Source organism: Pithys albifrons, chromosome 26 (genome assembly GCF_047495875.1).
Source record: "Pithys albifrons albifrons isolate INPA30051 chromosome 26, PitAlb_v1, whole genome shotgun sequence".
In the NCBI taxonomy this organism is placed as follows: Eukaryota; Metazoa; Chordata; class Aves; order Passeriformes; family Thamnophilidae; genus Pithys; species Pithys albifrons.
This window is the reverse complement of record NC_092483.1, coordinates 4576201-4601969: the sequence shown is the minus strand read 5'-3', so window position 1 is coordinate 4601969 and position 25769 is coordinate 4576201. Positions and strand designations below refer to the sequence as shown.

At 42.3% G+C, this 25769-nt stretch overlaps 1 pseudogene; it reads left to right on the top strand.

Annotated features, from left to right (window-relative positions):
- LOC139683008 (5'-AMP-activated protein kinase catalytic subunit alpha-1-like) overlaps positions 1-18748 on the top strand; it is a 55035-nt pseudogene extending 36287 nt beyond the window's left edge.
- Positions 18749-25769: the final 7021 nt, after the last annotated feature.

The following is a 25769-nucleotide window of genomic DNA, read 5'->3' as shown; positions in this document are numbered from 1 at the left end:
ATAGGCAGAGTCTTTTCTTAAGAGCATGCTTTCACTGACTTGCCATCTCTATACACTTATACTGGAGCTAAATTGGATTGTGTCAGATCACACTGACTTTTTCAGTGGGTCAGTTTTCAGAAGGCTATTGAGCAGATTTGTCTGGCTGCAGAGCTTGCTAGTGCTGCCAGTTAGAATTCATTAATGAGTCCAACTGAGATATTTGGGGTGGAACAGGAATGTATACTTCTGGTGCTGCTGAACTTTTAAGTCAGCTTAACAAGTTTTAGATTGCAACTTCTTTCTCAGAAAATTATGGAGTAAATTCTCTCTTCTGCATGTTGAGAGAAAGGACAAGATGAAGGAGATGATGGAAAAATTGATGGATCCCTATCTTTTCAGTTGTTCACCCTGCATTTCCAGAACAGAAGGGTTATTAGCCTGAATGTAAATAGCATTTGAGGTATAATTGATATGGTTGTGTAGGTAGACTTGCTAGTAACTTTGGATTATGCTGCTTGTGCTATTAGCTGGATTGGGGAACTGCTAGGTAGCAGCTAAAGATATTTGGCATAAAAGTGTGCTGGTTTAAAGGCGAACCAGCAGGGGAAATGAACTCACCACGAGAGAGATTATAAGTCAGACCTAAAATTTAATAATAATATTACAATAAAAACACTGACACAAAAGGGAAATTGCTTTCAACCCCAGCAGTATAACCCGGTGTCCTGGGGCACAAACCCAAGGGGGTTTGTTTGCCCTTGTGCTGAGACCCCTGTGGCTCCCCCAAGTCCAGAGCAAAAAGAAATGAAAAACCTGTTGGTGCAGGCGAGGGCTGTGGTCTGGGCGAGAGCAGTGATCTCCTGTCAAGGTCCTGCTGCTCCTCTGGATCCAACGAGAAGTTACCAAAGTCTTCTTACCCACCACTTATGTACCCTCAGGGAGCACCCAGTCCCTCCCCCTGGGCGGGGACTCACACAATGGATGATTAACCCTGAGAGTCAGGGGGTATTGAACTGTTGATGGCCCATTAGCAGCTCCGCCCCCTCAGGCTGAGTGTGAAGGTGATAATGACTCCCTGGGCAGCTGCTGCTAATGGCCCATTGTCCTTGGGGAATGAATAGAGGGGGTAGAATACACAGCTTTGATCACCCTCACACAATGTCAACTGGTCCCTCCTGCTCAACTAGGACAAAAGGTAATCAGATTATTTCATCTGAATATTACAAATTAGACCATGTCTAATTTGGAACATTGTGCTTTATTAAAATTTTCATACAATGCTTTAGCAATATATACAGTTGCAAGGCTACCTCATTAAGATTTTCTTTTTATACCACGCTTTAAATAAAAACCTTTGGAGCATCTCCTTTTGTGGTTTTTGACCTCTAGCAATATAATGCATCATGTTTTCCTACAGAAATTGCCTCTTTGTGCTGTGTGGTTTGATAACCCTGCTTATATTATAGGTATGTAGCTATTTCACAGTTTCCTTTTCCATAACTAAAAACATGAACTGATTATAGAGAAGCATGATTGAGTCTTCCAAGAGACTGAAAATGTGAGGTGCAGAATGGCTCATTCTTTTCAGTGATGCTAAGAAGTTTATCTCCCAGCATTGTTCACTATCTCACTATCCAGAAGATGGAAAATCACTGTGAAGATCTAAAATATAAACTGTTACTCGTGTTTGCCTGAAGCTTGGTGATTTCACAACTATGAGAAAGGTCATTAACAGTAAGGGTGTTAGAAATGAGGTTGCACTGTAACTTTTGGATTATTTCTGTACAGTGACGACTTCAGAATGTTCATGTTTAAATACATGACATGCTTTCAACCAAGGTATTTGAGTGAAAATTAGTAAAGGTGTCTTAGTTTGAGGGAAACCAAACTGTTTACCAAAACCAAAGGAGAGGATTCCTCCTCAATAACCATGTCACTCCTTATTAAATTTAAGAAAAGGAACTTTAATTAGAAAATGGATATGAGAAGGATAACTGTTCTTAACTACTATATATATATAACCAAGACAAAAACAAACAACTACCCGGTACCCACAAAGAGAAGAAAAGAAACAAACAAACAAACAAAACCCTTTAGGTGAAACTGAGTTGGCGTCTCTGCGGCTTATCTGGTGCAACAATATTTGCAGACAGCAGGGGTTGCTGCTGCGCCTCAGCTGGCAGTGAGGTGGTTCAGTTCTCCTCCAGTAAGGCAAAGACAAAAGGCAGTCGGCAGCTGTTCACCCCTGCCGAATCACTCACGTGGAGAAACGAAGGCCAAAGAAGCTAGCAGGAGATGCAGAGTCTCTCTCTTGAAGATGGAAAGCTCTCCTCTTCTCTCCAATGAGCAGCAGAGAGCCACCGAGCTTTGCCACGCCCGCCTGCCCACACAGCCAGCCCGGGCTGCTAGGCTGGCTCCGGGGCCGAGCCACGGGCAGCAGGCCCGGAGAAATCGTGCTCTGACCCCTTGTCTCCCGAGGAAGGAAGCTGGACAGGCGTGAGCTGCCGCTCTTTGGGATCGCAGAGGCTGAGCGAGGGTCGTGGATAGCCAAAAAAAAAAAAAGAAGAAAGAACCAGGACAACCCAGCTCTACTGCCAGCCCCTTCACCAGTCTGGCGAAAAAGTGACCGTTTTCTCCTCCTCCCCGCCCCCAGCCCTAACTCACGGCAATCAACTCGGAATTCAAAGTGGTTGGGCTACTCCTTTGTTCATAGGGATTGGGCATTTAGCTTTGAGTTCTGTAGTGGGAGGGAGAGAATATCGTTAACATCCAAAACTACAACAAAAGGTAAAGCATCTTAGACTATAAGGTGTTAGGTAAAGTTAACTTTGAAAATAACTGCTTCAGAATAGTATTCAGGTTATAGGAATGTTACACCACAATACTAAGCTGTTAAAATGGATACATACACACATATATATGTGCACACGTACATTCACCTGGATAGTCTGAACTCATTGCTGTCAAGAAAAACTTGTCTTTGTAAGCTGGAGAATCTGTTTTTTCCCCTTGTCTTAGAATCAGAATTTTGAAGAACATTTCAGTTCTTTAGTGTATGTGTGAATTCAATTATTTTTTTTACAGTTGGGATATTTGTATGCTTAAGTGTAGTATCTTGACACATTCATTTTCATCCAATTGCTACCTCCTGTCTTCTCAATATAGTATCTGAATTTTTGACTGAAGGTTTATTCAGTGTGCATTTTCTTGTTACATTAAAAATCGATCACTTCTGACTGCTGTAAGGGGGGAAAAATTAAACAACCTTTAGGTAAGGATACAGAAAAAACATATCAATCTCTTAAGTGGGGAGTTTGACCATAACCTAGTTTTTTTCAAAACGTCAAAGCTAACTTTAAAGTATAGTGATAAAAATATAATAACCAGGATGTTAATGCTCTTAAATACTAATTACAAATTTAGGTCTCTTTGTAAAAAGATAATTGCTCTCAATCATCATGAATAATTTTTTAAAGCCTTGAAATACACTTTTTATTTATGACAAGGCAAGGGTTTTTTTGCCTGGTAAAGTTGGAGGGTGTGTACTTTTGAGACACTAGCAGAGTCCTTTTGAATTCTTTCCTCACTGTACTAAAATGTCTGTGAGGCAGTACTGTATATGGCTTCACAGAAATAATTTGGACTGAGAATAGTCCTCTGAAAGTACAAAGACCCATCTTCCTGGTGGGAAATACCAATTCCCTGCTAGTCTTGGCAATGATGGCATCACATAGTAAAAGGAGAGGAAATAAGTTCTAAAAAATATTATCATTCCAGTAGCTGTAAGTGAGGTGTACATTTTTTTAAAGTATACTTTTATCTGACTCTCTGCACAACTTTGGTTTTAACTAAATGTAACTAGCTGCTTTAACTGAGTGCACAGACCAACAGATACTTGTTCTTATCAGGTACCAGGTCATCAGTACACCAACTGACATTTTCATGGTGATGATTGAATATGTTTCAGGAGGAGAACTGTTTGATTATATCTGTAAAAATGGAAGGGTAAGAAGTAGTCCAAATCTACAAATCAATGACTTGCATCCTGTCATTGCTTTTTCAACCTTCCTGTTAAATGAAGGTTTGTTTCTTATGTATTCAGCATTAATTTTGTGGTTAGCAATTAAAATATACTTTATGACTAGATCTTGTTTTGAAACTAAAAATGGTTATATCTTAACATGTTTCAGATCTTTATGTATGACTTGTAGCATTTTTCTACTTGTCTTGGTTTGAGGGGAAAAAACCAAAATGTTTACCCACAAGCGGGGGAGGGGGCCTTCTCCACAATAATCACGCCACTCTTTATCAAATTTAAGAAAAAAGGAATTTAATACAAGAAGGATAACTGTTCTTAACTGCTATATATAAACAGACTAGTGCAAACCGCTTCCCCAACACCACAAGAGAAAGAAAAAAAACCCAACAAAACTGTCCTGGGTTGAGCTGGCAAAATGCCAACTGTCCAAGACAGAGTGAAAAGGGTTCCTCCTCCCTGTGACCAGCTAAGGGGAAAAGAAGAGGGAGAGAGGAAAAAAAAACTTCCAAAGCCAGGTTTATGCTGAAACTAACTACATGTATTTATACAGAGAAGAGAAAACTAAGAGAGAACTACAATATAACACACACTTACACAAGTTATGTATAACAAGAAATAACTTCCCAGTAAACACAAATTCTACCATTTTAACTACAAATCATTCTAGAGAAGTTGGTTCTTCAGAGACAGACTTAAGCAGAGAGAAAAGCTGAGAACAAACATTTTACTTCCCTCAGATAACATGATGTTAAGCCGGTGCTCCGGGCTTGGGCCTCCCCATCCCTCCTGGGACGGCAGAGTGTCTTGCTGGCACCACAGCTGTGAAGCAACTGCACAAGCCACACACCAGCTCTTACCCCTTTTGAGATGATGCAATATGGTATGGAATACAATATTATTGGCTAGAAGAAGTCAGGTGTTAGCTAGCTCAGCCCAGCTCAAGTCAGCTGACAATTTCAGGCCTAATCTGAACTTTAAAGCCTAATTTAGGCCCACCTGGCTAAACCCATAACAAAAACCCAGCAGGTTTTCCTCCAGGAGGAAAGTTATACTTAAGCAGTGTCAATGTCACAGCCCGGCTGGCTGCAGAGTGAGTTTTCCACTCCCTCTCCAGGGAGACAGACGAGTGGTGAGCTCTCAGATGAACTCTGTGTCCCTTGTCCCAGATGAAGGAGAAAGAAAGATGAAAGTGGGGAACCACCACGTGTCCTGCAAAAAGCAGCTGCACACCTCTCTCTCCCGGGTCACTGCCCCAGCCGGGGCAGGCAGGCCATGAAGGTGCAAGCGGTGGTGAGACTGGAACAGAGGCCGGGATCCCAGATGCAGGAACCAGGAGAAACAGCCGCGGCGAGGAGAAAAAAAAACCAGCGTCTCAGCCAGAAGCCCTAGCAGTAGCTAGCACAGCAGCTTCCCTCATTGGCAGCCACCGCTCCCGCGTTCTGCGGAGCTAAGAATGGAATAATGTCCCCAAAAACAAAAGAGACAAACCTGCCCCCACCCAAGTGATCAACAGTTAACTACTTCTTTTTGTTAACTGCTGGCATGGGCAGTTAGTGGCAGGGGAGAGAATTTACATAATAATCCCAAACTACAACACCACTTTACTGAAGAATAAATGATACTGATATGTTAATTTACAATTACCGTGTACAAACTGGATTTGTGGCAGGTACAAACAAAATTATATAAGCTATGAAGCTTTCTGCTACAAATACTGATCATCCATTGTATAAAGTACCAAAACTATAAGTGATAGCTTTCAGTCATGAGAAAGTTTCCTTTAATTCATGTAGAGGAAAACCAAGTTATCCCTCCACTGTCTCAAAATTGTTTAAAACTTTTGTTTGTCTTAGCTTGATGAGAAGGAAAGTAGACGACTGTTCCAGCAAATCCTTTCTGGTGTGGATTACTGTCACAGGCATATGGTAGTACATACAAGCCTGAAGCCTGAAAATGTGCTGCTTGATGCACACATGAATGCCAAGATAGCTGACTTTGGTAAGCATTGCTCTTTTATATCTGATCACATTTCTGGTGTTATTTAGATCCTGGTAATTACTATGGGAAATAATAAAATGTGTATACTTGAATATTCTGGTAGTAGGACATGATACAAGAAAATCTCAATGTAAAACAAAATGGTGTTCTTGCATATGTCTAGAATTTTTTTTTCTTTAAAGCTTTCTCTTCAAGTCAGGTATTTTCTGTGACTGGGTGAAATTGTGAACTGTCTTGTTTGGTCTTGCTTAATATTTTTTCTGATAATTCTAAATAGACTTAGTTCCCCACCTTGCTCCTTCAAAACTGACTCTTACTGTCTGTTTCTTTATCTGTAAAATGCATTTGCTTAGCTCTCTTGTAAGTATAGTTCAAGGAAAGTTCATCATATTTAGAACCACATTGCTCTAGTAAAATACACTACTTCTCCTAAGAAACTGCTCTAAATTCACTTTGAAAACTCAGAAAGCTTAATTGTTTATACTAGCTGTTTAACACAGCTGCTGTGAAGACTGGTAGCTAGTTCTTGGAAACCTGACCATATAAGCATAAGGTATTCATACTCTTGTCAGTGTAGTAGAAAATACTTGCCCTTGTAAAGCACTTGGAAGTCTCTGAAAGATGCTAGGTAATGCTGAGTATTCTAAATATATCTTAAAAGTATGGTGTTCAAGTATATGGGTACGAGTATGAAAACTAGCCAAGCTGTGTTCTTTCATATTCTTCCCCTCCAGTAAAAGGGCATAATTTTTGCCTATACTGATTTTGATTACGCAGCCCTCACTGAGAAAACTAGAAGATATTTTCCACAGCTATTCTAGAAGTGGTAATTCTTTACTGATCATAGGATATGCTAAAGGCTGGTGGATGAGGATGGCCTAGTTCTAAAGTACACTTTAATCACTAACAGTATTTAGTATAGCTTGATTTTTAAACTGCAGTGTTTCAAAAACCAGTTGAAGTAGTGTCGGTGTTTAAATTGTGGCAAAGCTGTGTGCACTCCTCAGTTTCCCTATTCTATATAATCTCTTAAACAATTTTAGGCAATTCTGTGGTAGCATCTTCCACTTTGGCATTTAGAAGTGAATATGGTTTTTAAGACGCTTTCATGTTAATGACCAAAATCCTATGTTGCTATGCTGCTCTCTCCCTTAGATCAGCTTTGTTCCCTGTCATGCTTGTGTAATCGAGAACAAGTTGGGTTTTGTCTTGGAATTAATATGTTTTTGAACATTCCTAGGTTGTGTGCAATAATGGATTGATGTTATTCAAGTTTCTGGTAAACTAAATGCAGGATCATGTGGTATTCTCATGTAAAAATGTCAATAATTCCAAACAATGTTGCCTCCTTACTGAGATAAATTAGTTAACTTTCTAATTTGAATTGCTAGTAATTTGTTCTAGGTGGTATATGCAGTGTGAAATCACTTTGCTCTCCGAATGTTTAGTAGTTACTCTTATATACTTTCAGGTTTATCAAATATGATGTCAGATGGAGAATTTTTAAGAACAAGCTGTGGTTCCCCTAACTATGCTGCACCAGAAGTAATTTCAGGAAGTTAGTTTCTTTTCTATTGGATGCATGTGTGCACATACTTCAGTCAAGTTGCTGCTTAATTCTAAAGGCTACAAAACTAGTGCAATTCACAAGCTTTATGCTAAGAAACTGTGGGCTGAACTCTTAATTGCCTTGATAATTTTTCATAAATACTTAGGGCTTTATTGAACTAGCTTTGAAGAGCTTTTGTAAGGTGGAGGTGATGTCTGATGTCCCAAATCCAGTGTGTGCAGTGTGCCTGAATTGGTTTAAAAATCTCATTTACAGCTCAGATCTTGGAAGTAGAGGTACAGATAGAAATAAAGGCAAAGTCTACTGTGAAGTTGAGTAGCAGTGAAATATCTACTGCAGAATAGATATTCAGTCTGAATTTACTCAGTGATTATCAAATCTGCTACTTTCAGCTACCCACCCTAATATCTCTTGCTGATTGGAGGCCAAATGTATGTTTTGTTCAGGCAGTAGCATAGAAGATGTGACGAGTTCTGCTATATGGACTTGTCTTAAACTTCTTAGCCTCCAAGACTTGGAGGTTAGATGACTACATAGATTGCACTCAAACAGTGATAGTATAACATGGACTTTCTTGGTAGCAGGTGCAAGTTTCTTTCAGTTTGCCATTGTCTTAAATTGTATCTGTGGATTATTTTTATACAATAGAGAGGAAAACTAAGTACTTCTGCCCTAGCTTTTGTTATGTATTTGAAGGGGAAGGACACATAAGTTCAAAGCATAGCACTGAAATGGTATAGTAATTGCAGATTAGTTGTCCAAAGTTCACACACGTAATTAACGATGCAATGTAAGAATGTAGAAAAAACCCTATTTAAATGTATTAGGCACAAATTGCTAATCGTTACCTTTTCCCCAGATTATATGCAGGTCCAGAAGTAGATATTTGGAGCAGTGGAGTTATTCTCTATGCTTTGTTATGTGGAACACTTCCATTTGATGATGATGATGTGCCAACCCTTTTTAAGAAGATATGTGATGGTATTTTTTATACCCCTCAATACCTGAATCCATCTGTATCTAGCCTTCTCAAACACATGCTGCAAGTAGATCCAATGAAGAGAGCAACAATCAGAAACATTAGGTAAAACATTAACTGATGTCTGATTACAGGATGCTGGAATGGTAATTTTAGTGAAGATATGCAGAACAAAGAAATCATTTATATAGCTTGCCCCTGTTTTATAGTCTGAGATGTAAAATTCAATTTCTGGTTGTTTGACTTTAGTTCTGGCTCTGATCTCCTGTGGTCAATGAAGTATCTATTGGAGGTCACAGTAAAACAAATATATACGTTACATATAAACATTTTGAGAAATTCTAGTTTTAAGACTGCTAAAGCAAGTCTGTTTACCTGCAGAATGCTTTGCAAAAACTGTACTGTATTGACTTCTCTTGGCAAGAAAATTATTGGTTGTTAAGGACTGCTGTTTTGTATGGCAAATGTCTGAGGAGGTTATGACTCTTTAACCTGATAACTATCGCTTTTATTCATATTTCTGCAGACTCAGCATAATCATCTATTGAGGTTGAATATTCCATGTATAAGATAGCATTCTACTCTAGCTTCAAAACCCTGACATGAACCTGTGTATGAGTGACAATTGCTACATAGAATACTGATAAGTTTAAGCTTGTAGCTACAGATAGCCATCATAGACTCCAGATTTTAAGATAGGATTCTGCAGAGGGTGACCAATTTGACAAGTGCACAGCGGGTAGAATTTTAAAAATAGTAGCTGGTAAAGCTGTCCTAAAGAGAGAGCTCTGAAATACTACCTTAGTGAAAATGCTTCTTCTTTTAAGGTTTGAAGTTAGCAATATTCATGTTCTTTCAGTAAAACAAAAAATGTGTTACATATATCCCTTACTACTTTATTACAATGGTAAGTACTTTCATAGAATCATAGGATGTTGTCTTGGGTTGAGCTGACAAAACGCCAAGTGTCCAAGACAGAGAGAAAGGGTTCCTTCCCCTTCTAACCAACCAGCCAAGGGAAAAAGAGGGAGAGGAAAAAACCTCCAAACTAGGTTTATGCTGAAACTAACTATATGTATTTATACAGAAAAGAGAAAATGAAGAGAAAACTGCAATATAACACACACTTACACAAGTTATGTATAACAAGAAATAGCCTCCCACTCCCCAGTTAATACAAAGTCTATTACTCTAGATTCATAAGCACTCTAAAAGACACCCTGCAAGAAAGAGAAAGTATAACAACAAAATATTTCTGCTTCCCTGAAACTAAAACAAAATACGATGTAGCGGCAGCAGGAGCAGGGCCCAACAGAGCAGAACAACTGCAGTACGTCTTCTCTGTACTTCAGCCATGATGGGACTGACTTAACACCTCCCACACACCGGCTCTTACCCCTTCTGAGATGATGTCGTAATATGGTATGGAATACAACACTACTGGCTAGAAGAAGTCAGATGTTAGCTAGCTCAGCTCAGCTCAAGTCAGCTGACAATTCCAGGCCTAGTCTGAACTTTAAAACCTAAATTTTAGGCCTACCTGGCTAAACCCACAACAGATATTAAAGTATTGGAAGGGACCTTAAAGATCATCTAGTTCCAACCCCTCTGCCATGTGCAGGGACACCTCCCACTAGACCAGGTTGCTCAAGGCCTTTTCCAACCTGGCTTTGAACAGAGCCAGAGTTGGGGCATCTACAACCTCCCTGGGCAACCTGTTCCAGTGTCTCACCACCCTCACAGTAAAGAATTTCTTCCTAATATATAACCTAAATTTCCCCTCTTTCAATTTAAACTCATTACTCCTTGTCCTATCACTACAGTTTATGATGAAGAGTCCCTCTCTGGTTTCCCTGTAGGCCCCTTCAGATACTGGAAGTTTGCTATGAGGTCTCCATGCAACCTTCTTTTCTCCAGTTCGAACTGCCCCAACTTTTTCAGCCTGTCTCCAATAGGGGGGGGTGCTCCAGTCTTCTTATCAACTTTGTGGCCTCCTATGGACTTGCTACAACAGTTCCATGTCCTTCTTATGTTGAAGGCACCAGAACTGTACACAGTGCTCCAAGAGGGGTCTCACAAGAGTCCTCCTCAGGGCTGCTCTCAATCCCTTCTCCACTCAACCTGCAGGTGTGTCTGGGATTGCCATGCGACAGGTGTAGGACTTAGACTTTGCTTTGCTGAACTTCATGAGGTTTGCATCAGCCCACCTCTCAAGCCTGTCAAGGCCTCTCTGGATGGCATCCCTTCTCTCCAGCATGTCAACTGCACCACACAGCTTGGTGTCGTCAGTGAACTTTCTGAGGGTGACTTTGATCCAACTGTCCATGTCACCGACAAAGATGTTGAACAGTATCAGCCCCAGTACCAACCCCTGAGGGGCATCACTCATCACTGGTCTCCATGTGGACCACAACTCTGTATGCAGCCATCCAGCCAGTTCTTTATCTATGGAGTGGTTCATCCATCAAACCCATGTCTCTCCAATTTGGAGACAAGGATGTCGTGCAGGACAGTGTCAAATTCTCTGCCCTATCTGCCAATGCTGTAGCCCCATCACCAAATTTGTCAGGCGTGATTTCCCTTTTTTAAAGCCATTTTGACTGTCGTCAATCACCTCCTTGTTTTCCATGTGCCTTAGCATAGTGTCACGTGAAAGGGAGGAGGGAGACAGAAATGCAAAGATTTCCAGTCTTAACTGTATTATTAAGAAAGTATTAGCTATAAGCGCTTCCAGACAATCAGATCCTTATGTTCCCAACACTGCCTGTCAACTATGGACAGCACACAGGTTGGAAGGGTTTCTGACCTCTGATATGAAGCCACACTTAAGCCAGGGAGAACTTATCAGCTAAACAAGCGCTTCCAGAAAAATTAGAGCCTTATGAACCCAGCACTGCCTGCCGACAGGGATAGCACACAGGCTGGAAGGATTTCTAACCTCTCCATTGAAGCCACACTTAATAGCTAGAAAAGAACTTTGCCCACAGCAGCTCCTGAAATAACATTTATTAATACAAGTATGTAACAGTTATTGTGGGTTCTGCTTTGCCGGTGATAACATTTAGCTGCAAGATTGTATTTAATTGATAATAAAAGACCCCAAAAGAAACCAGCACAAAACACATTTTACAGAGACGCTAAACTCAAGTTACAATACAGCAACGTATCCCATTTTCATGACAGACAAAGTAACAACAGAGAACTACTAACTAAAAACATAGCCACTTAAAACACTTATCTAGACACTCTTTCAATAACATAGGACAATAAAATATCTTGCACACCACTCTCTCTGTAACACAAAACAAAAAGAAAGAACAGAGCTTCTTTTTATCAACACACATATTGAAAAAGAAACTGCACATTGAAAGTAAAGCAAGTTACTGTAGTAGCAAAGCAGAGCTGGTCTTATAAAGTAAGAATAGCAAAAAAGCAATAACCAATATAAAGTAGAAAGCAAGTTACTGTTATTAGTATTAAGGTAGCAAAACACAGTAAGTAAAGGAGGTGCTTATGAAGTGAGAATCAAAGTAGCTGTTAGCATAAGATGTAAGATAGAATGTATAAAGGAATAAGCTTTGTAAGAAAGTAAAGTTAGGAAAGTAAAGTATAGAAAAATAGAAAGCACATGGTCTTCTTACTCTTACATTGTTCCAGGAGGTAGGAGGAGGCAGGACAAGCTGCAGCAGCTACCCTTCACAGAGACGTGGCATTTTCCCCTCTCAGTTTGAGTTTAAACTGCATCTCTTTTTATACCTTTTTTTTCTTCAGGTGGTTGTGTGACTAAAGTCAATCTTTTGGGGGGGTGATGCAGATGCCTGAGGGGTGGTGGGCTCCTTGAGTCGGCAGAGGCAGGGTGCGGCAAAGAAAGGCCATGCTAAGTTGATAACATTCCATTCTTTGGTAACACCCACCACTTATCAGTTTGCCTCGATTTTGTCTTCTGCTTGGAGCATCCCTCCAGGGGGCTGAGATGTTTCCCTCAACCCATCAAGGCTTATCAGCCCATCACCCCACACATAGTTTCCAGGAGAATGTGCTTCATGATCTTGCCTGGCACAGAGGTGACACTAACTGGTCTGTAGTTCCCCAGGTCTTCTGCTTTTCCCATTTTAAAAATGGGGGTTATATTTCCCTTTTTCCAGTCCTTGGGAACGTCACCTGACTGCCATCAGTTTTCAAAAACATTTGATAGTAACTTACCAACTTGGTCTGTCAGCTCCCTCAGGACCTATGGATGGTTCTCATTGGGTCCCATGGAATTGTGCACATTCAGGTTCCTTAGATGGTCTTGAAGCTGATCCTCTCCCAATCCCTGCATTTACATTTCCCGACTTCAGCAGTGTGGCCGGAGCACTCGCTGTTGAAGACTGAGGCACAGAAGTCATTGAGAAGACTGGCAGAAATCAAAGCACTGAGAACTAAACATTGTAAAACTTAAGCTAAGTTCCTATCCACTCATCTAAGTCATGTTAAATAAGTCTGAAAGAGAAGTGATGTGAAAAAAGATGTTGAAAAATGTTGACTACAGAACATGGCTGGATTTTGAATCCTAAACAATTTTGTCTTTTTAGCTATGAGACATAATCTCAGTTTAAAGAATAAACTTTTGAGTTTAATTGAATACCTTTATTTTTCTAGGGATGTGTGTATGCGAGGCAAGAGGCCCACTGCAACAAATAGTAACAAAATACTTAGTTATTCAGCTAGAGTTGTGCTTTATAGTCATATAGGAAAAGCTTTTTCTACTTCCAAATTAACTGCTTGCTTATGGTGAAAATGCATTTTCCTCAATGCACTTGTGCTGAGGCATGTTCTCAGGCTCATACTGACTAAAGCTTGATCAATATAACTGCTCTTAAATCTGTAGCAAATCTTTATGCTATAGAGTAGGATACTTTTAAAATTAGCATCATGCCCATATCCTTTGACTAGTTAAACAGCTTACTCTAGGCACACAAAACTACTTTTTGTTTTCTGTGGGCAACCTAAGTATTTGGTCCCACAGTATATTTCCTTTTCCCTCTTAGCCTGTGGATGCACTAGTAAAGAGGTACAGATTGACTCTTGCATAGCTTTCCCTCTACTCTTTAAGGCTTGAAGAGATAGCAGGGTATAGGGGGAGCCCCTTATACCAAGCTGGGCTGTGGACTGACGGTCAGAAGAGCTCAGGCACAGCAGACATCAGAAGGCTTGATCAGAAGGCTCATAACTTGAGAGTTTATTCAAGACAGATTAACAGATAGATCTTCACAACTCATAGTAAAAGTAGATAGTTCCTAGAAGTTCCTATTACATCATTAGATCCAACTCTCACGCAGTAATATCCACACCTTTTATGCACTCTCACATCCAACATGCTACCACATAATTGGTTAACCAATTCACCTTGCATACACCACAGTCTCTCATTGGCTACAAGCCACCACATATATTCTAGGTAGCTCTGTTCTCTTTAAGGTTGCACTCCAAACAGCTTTCCTTAAGGGATGCACTTACACTCACCCCTACAGCAGGGGGTTTTCTGAATGAAAAAATTATAGGCAGCTTGTTGAGGGTAGGGAGCATGTGACTTCAGTGTTCAAACATTACCAAAGAAACTATTCAGTATCAAGATTTCTTTAATTTTTTATATATGTACTTGGGGAGGGACAGCTTGTTTGGATAGCATACAAATTTCAGTTGAAAATATCTCAAAACTAAAATAGTGTCAGTAAAAAGAAAAACAAACCACAAACCAAATGCCAAAAAATGACTATTTATATAAAAAGGTGGTTGACATACAAAGGTATTGGAGATCAGATAGTTTAAACCCTTAGAGGAAAGAGGCATTTTTCAGTGTCCTTCAAAATGTCTAGCAAAATCATGTGAAGGAGATAATTTCTTTATGTACTGTTGTGCTGCACAGAAGGGGACTTGGACTGACAACTGTTGATCCATTTTGTATAGACTAAGTATAATTTTATTTTTTAAATAATTTTATACTAAAAAGACTTGTTTTACATATATATACTGAGACTTTATTTTTAAATCTAGAGAATGAATGGTTTAAGCAGGACCTTCCCAAATACCTGTTTCCTGAAGACCGGTCATATAGTTCTACCATGACTGATGATGAAGCCTTAAAAGAAGTGTGTGAAAAGTTTGAATGCACTGAAGAGGAAGTGCTAAGTTGTCTATACAGCCAAAATCATCAGGACCCTTTAGTAGTTGCTTATCACCTCATTATAGATAACAGAAGAATAATGAATGAGGCCAAAGACTTCTACTTGGCTACAAGCCAACCAGATTCTTTTCTTGATGATCACCATCTTTCTCACCCTCACCCTGAAAGAGTGCCATTCCTAGTAGCTGAAGCACCACGTCCCCGCCATACTCTTGATAAGCTGAATCCACAGAAGTCAAAACACCAAGGTGTAAGAAGAGCAAAGTGGCACCTGGGAATATGGAGTCAGTCGACCAAATTATATAATGGCTGAAGTTTGTTGAGCAATTAAACAACTGGATTATGAATGGAAGGTAAAGAATAAAGGGTCTTTATAGCAGGCATCAGTAAATTTTTGTTTGAGCTGCGTAATTACATAGCCTAGAAGTCTGAAACTGTGTTCTCCTGTGCTGTGGAAGATAGTCTCATGTACCTGTACAGACTGCTTGTGCTTGGCTGTGCAGGAAGGGTTTTGGAGGAGGCTATTTATGCTGACAGGAAAAATCTTGCTAATGTGTTTAACCTTTCTACTGGGACTCTGGGAACGTGTTGAGAGGTGTTCTGTTTGGGGTTTTTTGGTGTGTTTTTGTTGGGAGAAAAAAAAAGCTCTGACAGGTAAGCCTGAAATCACTTGATAATACCAGTTAGTTGAAATAAGAAAAACAATGTGCGTGCTTCCTAAGGAGTTCTGGTACCAAGTCAAATCTCCTGTGTGCTAGGTTGTAAATCCATACTATTTGCGTGTTCGAAGGAAGAATCCAGTGACAAGTGCATATTCCAAAATGAGTCTACAGTTGTATCAGGTGGACAGCAGGACGTACTTACTGGACTTCCGTAGCATTGATGGTATGTAAGGACTTACATAAATCAATGGAGTTGTAAGGGGAATAATTTTCAATGCAAACATGTCTTAACTTACTTGTTCATAAGTGATGTAAGTGTTGCCCTTTATTTATTTACTAATACTACTGGTGCAAAAGGAGGATTGTGGGATGTGAGTTTTGGATCAACCTAAACTGGTTTTGCAGCCTCACCCTCAAATTTAAATGTTAATTTAGATCTGAAGTATGGGAACATGTTTTCCTAGTGAAGATAAAGTTTGGCATTTAGGCACGCAAATTTGACTTGAGCTGTACGTTGCTGTACTGGGTCTGACTGAGATGGAGTTGATTTTCTCCATAGCAGTTGGTATGGTGCTATTTATTTGATCTGTGACTGTCTTTTTGATCTGTGACTAAAACAGTGTTCTGGCTATTGCTGACTAGTACTTGCATAGTATCTAGTCTTTCTGTTTTCTCACTGTGGTGCACCCAATGAGTAGGCTGGGGGTGAACAAGAAGTTGTGAGGGGAAATAACCTGAACAGCTGACCCGGCTTGATCAAAGCGATATTCCATGCCAAATGATGTCACGCTTAGCAAAAAATCTGAGTGGATGGGAGTTTGGGGAAGGTAGTCATTGCTCAGAGACCAGCTGTGCATTAGTCTGCAGGAGGTGGCAAGTGATTGCCTTTGCATCACTTTTATTTTTCTTTCTTCCTTCATCTTCTTAAACTGTGCTTATCTCGATCTATGAGTTTTCTTGCTTTTGTCCTTCCAATTCTCTTCCTCCATTGCACTAAGGTAGGGTAGACTGAATGAAGGGCTGTCTGGGGGTTTAGCTGCCAGCCAGGTCCAACCCATCAATGCTAGTAGTAGACAAAATTTGAGATGGGAATTGTATGCTTGCAGTAAGTGAAGTCTTGAAAGCAGTTGGACAGATTTCTAGAAAAAACTTTAACAGAGTGACACTATCACAGCATACAACTCTGTTGTGGTTTAAGCCCAGCTAGGAACTAAGTCCCACACAGCCACTCCTTCACTTCCCCCAGGTAGAATGGGGGAGAGAATCAGAAGGGTAAAAGTGAGAAAACTTGTGGGTTCAGATAAAGACAGTTTAATAGTGAAAGCAAAAGCCACATATGAAAGCAAAGGAAAACAAGGAATTTGGTCACTACTTCCCATGGGCAGGGAGGTGTTCAGCCATTTCCATCATGCATAACAGTTACTTGGGAAGACAAATGCCATCAACTCCAAACATCTCCCACTTTTTTCTTCTTTCCCCAGCTTTATATGCCAAGCATGATACCATATGGTCTGGAATATCTCTGGTCAATTGGAATCAGCTGTCCCAGCTGTGTCCCCTTCCAACTCCTTGTACACCCTCAGCCTCCTTGCTGGTGGGGCTGTGTGAGAAGCAGAAAAGGCCTTGATGCTGTGCAAGCCTTGCTCAGCAATAACAAAAACATTCCTGTGTTATCAGCACTGTTTCCAGCACAAGTCCAAACCATAGCCCTATGCTAGCTACTAGGAAGAAAATTAACTCTATCCCAGCCAAAACTGCTAGTCAGATACCTTCCTGAAAATGGAGGAGCAAATATAGACTGGGCATAATGCTTGTTTAAGAGCATAGTAGACTAAAGCAAATTATTTATAGCCAATGGTGTACATGATATGCCTAGGAAAGCATGTGGCACGGGAAAAGGATTTACTGGAATATGGCTGGATTACAGTATAGGATGGCTAAGGCTGAGTTTCATGACAGTTTAACCTGATCTGACTTGGCACTGCAATTCTTGCCTTGTCCTTTCTGACAATACAAGTGCTTGCTTAGATCTAGTAGTATTTGATACAGGGGATTAATCACTGTCCTGCACTGACTTCTACTGTAGTATAAGACAAATGCCATTCCTGTTGGAAGAGAGATGACTGCTTAAGAGCCATGCAGCTGGGGCAGTTGCAGTCCTGGCCTCAACTCTTGGGGAAATATAACCTAAGGGCATGAATTTGGCATTTCTCTTCCAATAGAGAAATCTGACTTTCTCTCCATCACAGCTAACTGTTCTCTATTCCTCTTACAAACTGTAGTTTAAAATAGATTTCATGTGAAAACCCAGCCTTTCCTGTGTTCACTACCTTCCCCTGGAAATTACTTAATGAAAAATATGGTGAGTGCTGGTCTAAACTAGACCAGATAGTCCTAGAGCACAGTTCAGAGCACAAGAATAATTTGCATAAGAACATTTGATTGTGTTGCTATATGTACAAGCTTTTATTTTGTATCAACCATATATAGTTGCAAAAGCTGTTTATGTATTAATCAAGATTTAAAAAAACAAGATTAGAAGTGTGAAAAGGGGAAGAAGTTTGCTGTTCCTATGACTTATTTGATACTGATGACTAATTTTCCTCCATTTGCTCCCCAGATGAAATTACTGAAGCAAAATCTGGGACTGCAACTCCACAGAGATCAGGTTCTGTGAGCAACTGTAGATCCTGTCAAAAAGATTCAGATGCTGATGCACAAGGAAAATCTGCAGATATACCTTATACCCTTATACCATCAGTGATCTCTTTGCTTGATTCTTTTAAAGCTGACTTAACTCCAAGACCAGGGAGTCATACAATACAATTCTTTGAGATGTGTGCAAATCTTATTAAAATACTTGCACAATAATTTTGAAAATGGGTTTATTTCTTTTACAGCAATAAGCATGCCTGAACTGTAGTTGGATGCTTCCAGTTATAATCAAGTTAAATTAACTAAGGTGCTGAAAAAACTAGCCACAGAATGCAATTTGCAGAGGGATTGGAATGATTATAGGCAGCTATGTATATTATTTTGAACCTGGAGTGAATTGTGATTATCTGCTGTCCAATAGCATAATACAGGTACTGGAAGTCACATGCCCTTGGGGCAGCATTCATAACGCTTTACATTGATCGCACATTAGAATTCATATAATATTTAAGTTATGCTGGCTTTCTTGTTTTTTTTCACTGGTAATACATCTAATGCACTGTAAGTAAATGTACACTTACTAGTTCAATGACTTAAGTATGACTTGTTGATCATCATCTATAGTTGGGCCTAAATTGATCATAAATGTCAACATCTAACAGTAATGTGTTAAAACTGCTGTTTCCTCCCCCTTATTTGGCAGTAAATTATAAAGAATAGTTTAATGTATTTGTCCTGGTTTTAGCTAGGATAGAGTTAATTTCTTCTCAGTAGCTGTTAAAGTGCTGTGTTTTGGATTCAGAATGAGAATGGTATTGACAACACACTGATGGTTTGGTTTTTGCCAAGTAGTGTTTATCCTAAGTCAAGGACATTTTTTCCCTTGTCTCATGCCCTGCCAGTGGGAGGGAGCATAGCTGGGACAGGTGACCTGAACTGACAAAAGGGGTATTCCACACCATAGAATGCCATGCCCAGTATATAAACTGGGGGGAGTTGCCTGGCAGGGGCCGATCTGAGTTCAGGAAGGGGGAATCTGGCATTTGTCAGTGGGTAGTGACAATTGCATTGTGCATCACTTTTTTTTTCTTTTTATTATTATTATTTACCATAATTATTGTATTTTTCTTTCTTTTCAATTATTAAACTGTTCTTATCTCAACATATAAGTTTTACTTCGATTCTCCTCCCCATTCTACCAGGGTTGGGGGGACAGAGGGGGGTTGAGCAAGTGGCTGTGTGGTTCCTAATTTCCATCTGAGCTTAAACCATGACAGCATTATAATGTACTACTTTTAATAACAGATAAATTTGATTAAATACATGAAAATCCAACCAGGTGGAAATACATGTAGGTGCTTTGTAATGCACTAAGGGTGAAATTCTGTGAGCTATAAGCAGAAAAATTCAGGCCACAACAGTGGTGAGAGACTTAATGCCGAGAAGACTTGGCACCCTGTGAGCTGAGAGAAAATGTGCCTCTGTGAAGGAAAACTGTCAGCAGATTCCTGATCTGTGCAGATTTATGAGCTCATATCTTAATATGGTAGCAGCACAGCAGCTCCTCACTGCTACTGCAGGCTGAGAATCCTGTTCCTTATAAACATGTGCATGTAGTTAAGAGCACAGCTCTAAGGCCTCTTGCATGCTATTCCAGAATCTAAAATTTTTACTTTGAAAAGTATGTTCATACTTTGATACAGCTGTTTATATAATATGCTAACTTAGTGTATATTATATAGAATCCCCTTTGCAGTTGAAAATACATATATAGGTTTAGGTTTTACCAAGCCACCTTAATAGTGAATTTTGCCATTTAAATTGTGACTTTAATAGTCCAACTTTATAGCTGAACATTTAAAACTGATTATAGAATGGTTTGGGTTGGAAGGGACATTAAAGATCATCTAGTTCCAACCTCCTCCTATGGGCAGGGACACCTTCCACTAGACTAGGTTACTTGGAGGCACATCCAACCTGGCCTTGAACACTTCCAGGAATGGGGTATTGTCTCGGTTTGAAGGGGAAAAAACCAAAATGTTTTACCCACAAGCAGGGGAGGGGCCTCCTCCACGATAATCACACCACTCTTTATCAAATTTAAGAAAAGGAATTTTAATACAAGAAGGATAACTGCTATATATATATATATATATATATATATATATATATGTAAACAGACTAGTGCAAACCCACTTCCCCAACACCACAAGAGAAAAGAAAAAAAACCAACAAAACAACAACAAAACCCAGCAGGTTTTCCTCCGGGAGGAAAGGTTATACTTAAGTGTCCATGTCACAGCCCGGCTGGCTGCAGAGTGAGTTTCAGTCCCTCTCCAGCGAGACAGACGAGCAGTGAGCTTTCAGATGGACTCAGTCTCTTCCCCCTGTGTTCCCCGTCCAAGAAGCAGAAAGGTACGAGCAACCAGAAGCAAATCCAAGGCAGGCAGCAGCAGCAGCGCGGCACGAAAAGTAGTCCGGAGTAGGCAGCAGTGAGACAGCCAGGAAAACCCCAGCAGTAACCAGCAGGGCAGCCTGCCTCCTTCGAGCCCCCACTCCCCCGTTCGCCGAGCCAAGACTGGGGAGAATATCCAAAAAAAAACCCAAAAGAGACAAACCTGCCCCCACCTGAGCCATCAACAGTTAACTGCTTCTTTTGTTAACCGCTGGCCTGGGCAGTTAAGTGGCAGGGGAGAGAATTTACATAATAATCCCAAACTACAACATTATCCACCCCTAAATTCTCTTCCATGCCGATACTCTACATTAAACTTAAATTTTCTTTCAAATAATTAAGTGTTTACAAATACAGTAATATGAGTCGTTTACCCAGAGATAAGTTCCCCTTGAGGTACACATCGTGTCTCTCCATCTTCCTGCATCACCCACCAGGTGGAACCAGATCCTTGAGCAAAGACAACCCCACGAATGGGTTTGCCTTTGCCTGAGGCAGGGTTGATCCAGACTGTTTTCCCTAGCATACCTCTCAGGTGTATTACAGGGACTTTGTCTCCATCTACAGTGTGAAGGGGTTCTGATTGGGCAGGACCGGCTCGACTGACAGAGCCTCTAGTGTTGACTAGCCATGTAGCCTTTGCTAAGTGTTGATCCCAGTGTTTGAAAGTCCCTCCACCCAATGCCTTCAAAGTGGTTTTCAACAGTGCATTACACCGTTCAACTTTCCCGGCAGCTGGTGCATGGTAGGGGATATGATGCACCCACTCAATGCCATGTTCTCTCGCCCAGGTAGCAACTAAGCTGTTCTTGAAATGAGTTCCATTATCTGACTCAATTCGTTCTGGGGTGCCATGTCGCCACAGCACTTGTTTTTCCAGGCCTAGGATGGTGTTCCGGTGTGCTGGTTTGAAGGTGAACCAGCAAGGGAAAATGAACTCACCACGAGAGAGATTATAAGTCAGAGCTAAAATTTAATAATAATATTACTATAACAACACTGACACACAAGGGAAATTGCTTTCAACTCACAATACCCCAGCTGTATAACCCAGTGTCCTGGGGCACAAACCCAAGGGGGTTTGTTTGCCCTTGTGCTGAGACCCCTGTGGCTCCCCCAAGTCCAGAGCAAAAGGAAAAGAAAAAACCTGTTGGTGCAGGCGAGGGCTGTGGTCTGGGCGAGAGCGGGGATCTCCTGCTGTCGAGGTCCTGCTGCTGCTCTGGATCTGACGAGAAGGTTCCCGAGGTCTTCTTACCCACCACTTATGTACCCTCAGGGAGCACTCAGTCCCTCCCCCTGGGCGGGGACTCACACAATGGGTGATAACTCTGGGAGCCAGGGGGTGTTGAGCTGTTGATGGCCCATTAGCAGCTCCGCCCCCCTCAGGCTGGGTGTGAAGGAGATAATGGCTCCCTGGGCAGCTGCTGCTAATGGCCCATTGTCCTTGGGGAATGAATAGAGGGGGTGGAATACACAGGTTTGATCACCACCACACAGGGTTAGCTGGTCCCTCCAGCTGAACTAGGACATCCGGGCAGTGGCGTGAGGCACTGGGTGTGTCTCCAGCCACCCTGTGGTTGCTTCCACCATGGTGAGCACATAGCGCTTGCCTTGGCGGGTCTGTGGCAGTGTGATGTAGTCAACCTGCCAGGCCTCCCCGTACTTATACTTATCCCAGCGTCCACCATATCACATGGGCTTCACTCTCTTAGCCTGCTTAATGGCAGCACATGTCTCGCAGTCATGGATAACCTGAGAGATAATGTCCATGGTTAAATCCACCCCTCGGTCTCATGCCCATTTATAAGTGGCGTCTCTGCCCTGATGGCCCGAGGCATCATGGGCCCATCGAGCCAAGAACAGCTCTCCCTTGTGCTGTCAGTCCAGATCTGTCTGTGATACTTTCACTTGCGCAGCTCGGTCTGCCTGTTGGTTGTTGAGATGTTCCTCATTGGCCCGATTTTTGGGCACGTGTGCGTCTACGTGGCAGACTCTCACAATCAGCTTCTCCACTCGGGTGGCGATGTCTTGCCATATATCGGCAGCCCAGATGGGTTTCCCTCTGCGTTTCCAATTGTTTTTCTTCCATCGGTCTAACCATCCCCAGAGAGCATTGGCCACCATCCATGAGTCGGTGTAGAGGTAAAGCTTTGGACATTTCTCTCGTTCAGCAATGTCCAGGGCCAACTGCATGGCTTTAAGCTCTGCAAACTGACTCGACCCACCTTCTCCTTCAGTAGCTTCTGCAACTTGTCGGGTGGGACCCCATACAGCTGCTTTCCATTTGCAATTAGTCCCTACAATGCGACAGGAGACATCGGTGAGGAGGGCGTAGCATATTTCTTCTTCTGGCAATTGATTGTATGGTGGAGCTTCTTCCGCACGTGTCACCTGCTCTTCCTCTTCATCTGCTAGACCAAAATTTTCACCTTCAGGCCAGTTCGTGATGATTTCCAGGATCCCAGGGCGATTTGATTTTCCTATACGGGCGCGCTGCGTAATCAGGGCAATCCACTTGCTCCAGGTAGCATCAGTGGCGTGATGTGTAGAGGCAGCCTGTCCTGACAACATCCACTTCAGCACTGGTAGTCGAGGTGCCAGAAACAGCTGTGCTTCTGTGCCAATCACCTCTGAGGCGGCTTGAACTCCTTCATAGGCGGCTAGGATCTCTTTCTCTGTGGGGGTATAGTTGGCTTCAGATCCTCTGTAGCCTCAGCTCCAGAATCCAAGTAGTCGGCCTCGAGTCTCACCAGGCACCTTCTGCCAAAGGCTCCAAGACAGGCCATTATTCCCGGCGGCGGAGTAGAGCATGTTCTGTATGTCTGGTCCTGTCCTGACTGGTCCAAGGGCTACAGCCTGAGCAATCTCATGCTTGATCTGGTCAAAGGCTTGTTGCTGCTCAGGGCCCCAGTGGAAATCATTCTTCTTACGGGTTACCAAGTAGAGAGGGCTTACGATCTGACTGTATGCTGGGATATGCATCCTACAGAACCCTAGGGCACCCAGGAAGGCTTGTGTTTCCTTTTTGCTGGTAGGTGGAGACATTGCTGTAATCTTATTGATGACTTCTGTTGGAATCTGACGGCGTCCATCCTGCCACTTCACTCCCAGGAACTGGATCTCTTGGGCTGGTCCCTTAACCTTACTCCGTTTGATGGCAAAGCCAGCTCCCAAAAGGATCTGGATGATTTTCTCTCCTTTCTGAAAAACCTCTTCTGCTGTGTCCCCCCACACAATGATGTCATCAATGTATTGCAGGTGTTCTGGAGCCTCACCCTTCTCCAGTGCAGTCTGGATCAGCCCATGACAGATGGTGGGACTGTGTTTCCACCCCTGGGGTAGTCGGTTCCAGGTGTACTGCACGCCCCTCCACGTAAAAGCAAACTGTGACCTGCACTCTGGTGCCAGAGGAATGGAGAAGAATGCATTAGCAATGTCAATAGTGGCATACCACTTTGCTGCCTTGGACTCCAGCTCATACTGGAGCTCCAGCATGTCCGGCACAGCAGCACTCAGCGGTGGGGTAACTTCATTCAAGCCACGATAGTCCACACTCAATCTCCATTCTCCATCAGACTTACGCACAGGCCAGATGGGGCTGTTGAAGGGTGAGTGGGTTTTGCTGACCACCCCTTGGCTCTCCAGTTCACGGATCATCTTATGGATGGGGATCACAGCATCGCGGTTCGTTCGGTATTGCTGATGGTGCACTGTCGTGGTGGCAATTGGCACTTGCTGTTCCTCAATTTTCAACAGTCCAACAGCAGAAGGACTTTCTGAGAGACCTGGCAATGAGTTCAATTGTTCAATCCCTTCTGTCTGTACAGTGGCTATTCCAAAAGCCCATCTATGCCCCTTTGGGTCCTTAAAATATCCATTCCTGAGGTAGTCAATGCCCAGGATACATGGGGCGGCTGGACCAGTCATAATGGGGTGTTTCTGCCAATCTCTCCCTGTCAACTCACTTCAGCTTCTAGCACAGTCAACTCTTGAGATCCCCCTGTCACCCCAGAAATAGAAATAGTTTCTGAGCCCACATGTCCTGATGGCATTAATGTGCATTGAGCGCCAGTATCAACCAAAGCCTTATACTTTTGTGGGTCTGATGTGCCAGGCCATCGAATCCACACAGTCCAATAGACACGGTTGTCCCGTGCCTCTACCTGGCTAGAGGCAGGGCCCCTCTAACACTGATCCTGGTCATAGCGGTCAGAACCTTTTCTCGATGAGTACACCTGGGAGGTGCCCTCCTGTGGGTCAGATTCTTGCCCGTGGGAAACTGGGACTGCACTTACTCTCACTGACCTTCTTCCATTCTCCTTCAGTTCTTGTACTCGGGCTGCAAGGGCACGGGTGGGTTTCCCATCCCACCGTCCCATGTCTTCTCCATGTTTGGCCAGGAAGTACCACATCTCAGTTCGTGAGGTCTGTCCACTTCCTCTGGCTGGGGGGCGTCTGGCTCTGACTTCAGAGGTTCTCATTCGCACTGGTGCCACTTGGAGACTTTCCCTAATTTCCTCTCTGATCGCTTTTACCTCTGCAGGCAGTGTCTTGAGACTCTCAACCAATGTCTCTACAGCAGAAATACGGGCCTACATTGGGCTGTGGGTCATGCCTTCATATATCCGCAGCTTATTTGCTACAGCGCCCACTGTTTCTTGGTTCTCTTCCCTATACATGGATGCCAGGAAATCGGTGTATTCAGCTGGCCCCGAGTGTGAAAGGTTCCACCACATATGTGGTGTGCATCTGACCTTGTCAGGGTCATTATTGGTTTGCCCACCTCTTCCAAAAAGCACGTCCATCATTGCCATCTCCCTCAGACGTAAAATTCCTTCTTCCATCGTCTTCCAAGTCTTCCTAATATGATGTTCCTGCAGGATTTCTCTATAAACAAACTTCTCTCTTACACTCATTAGAAGTCGTGCCCAGAGTGAAAGGGGCTTTGATTCCCTCACGAACACCTGTTCAATAGCCACATCCTGGGCCAGAGCCCCCAAAAACCTGGCTTCAGCACCATCTAGTTTTAAGGTTTCACCCATAAGGTCCCAAACTCGGATCAACCAAGTCAGGATGGGCTCGCCCGGGTGTCGAGCAATGTCTTTCCGCAAACTACGGAGATTATCAAATGGCAATGACTCAGTGATGATCTCAGGCTCTGGGTCTGCTTGCTGTGGAGGTGCAGCCGCCCCCTCATCGTCCGCTGGATGGTCTAATTTGGTCTTATATTTCCTTTTCTGGATAGGGGCAACTTCCATAGGCT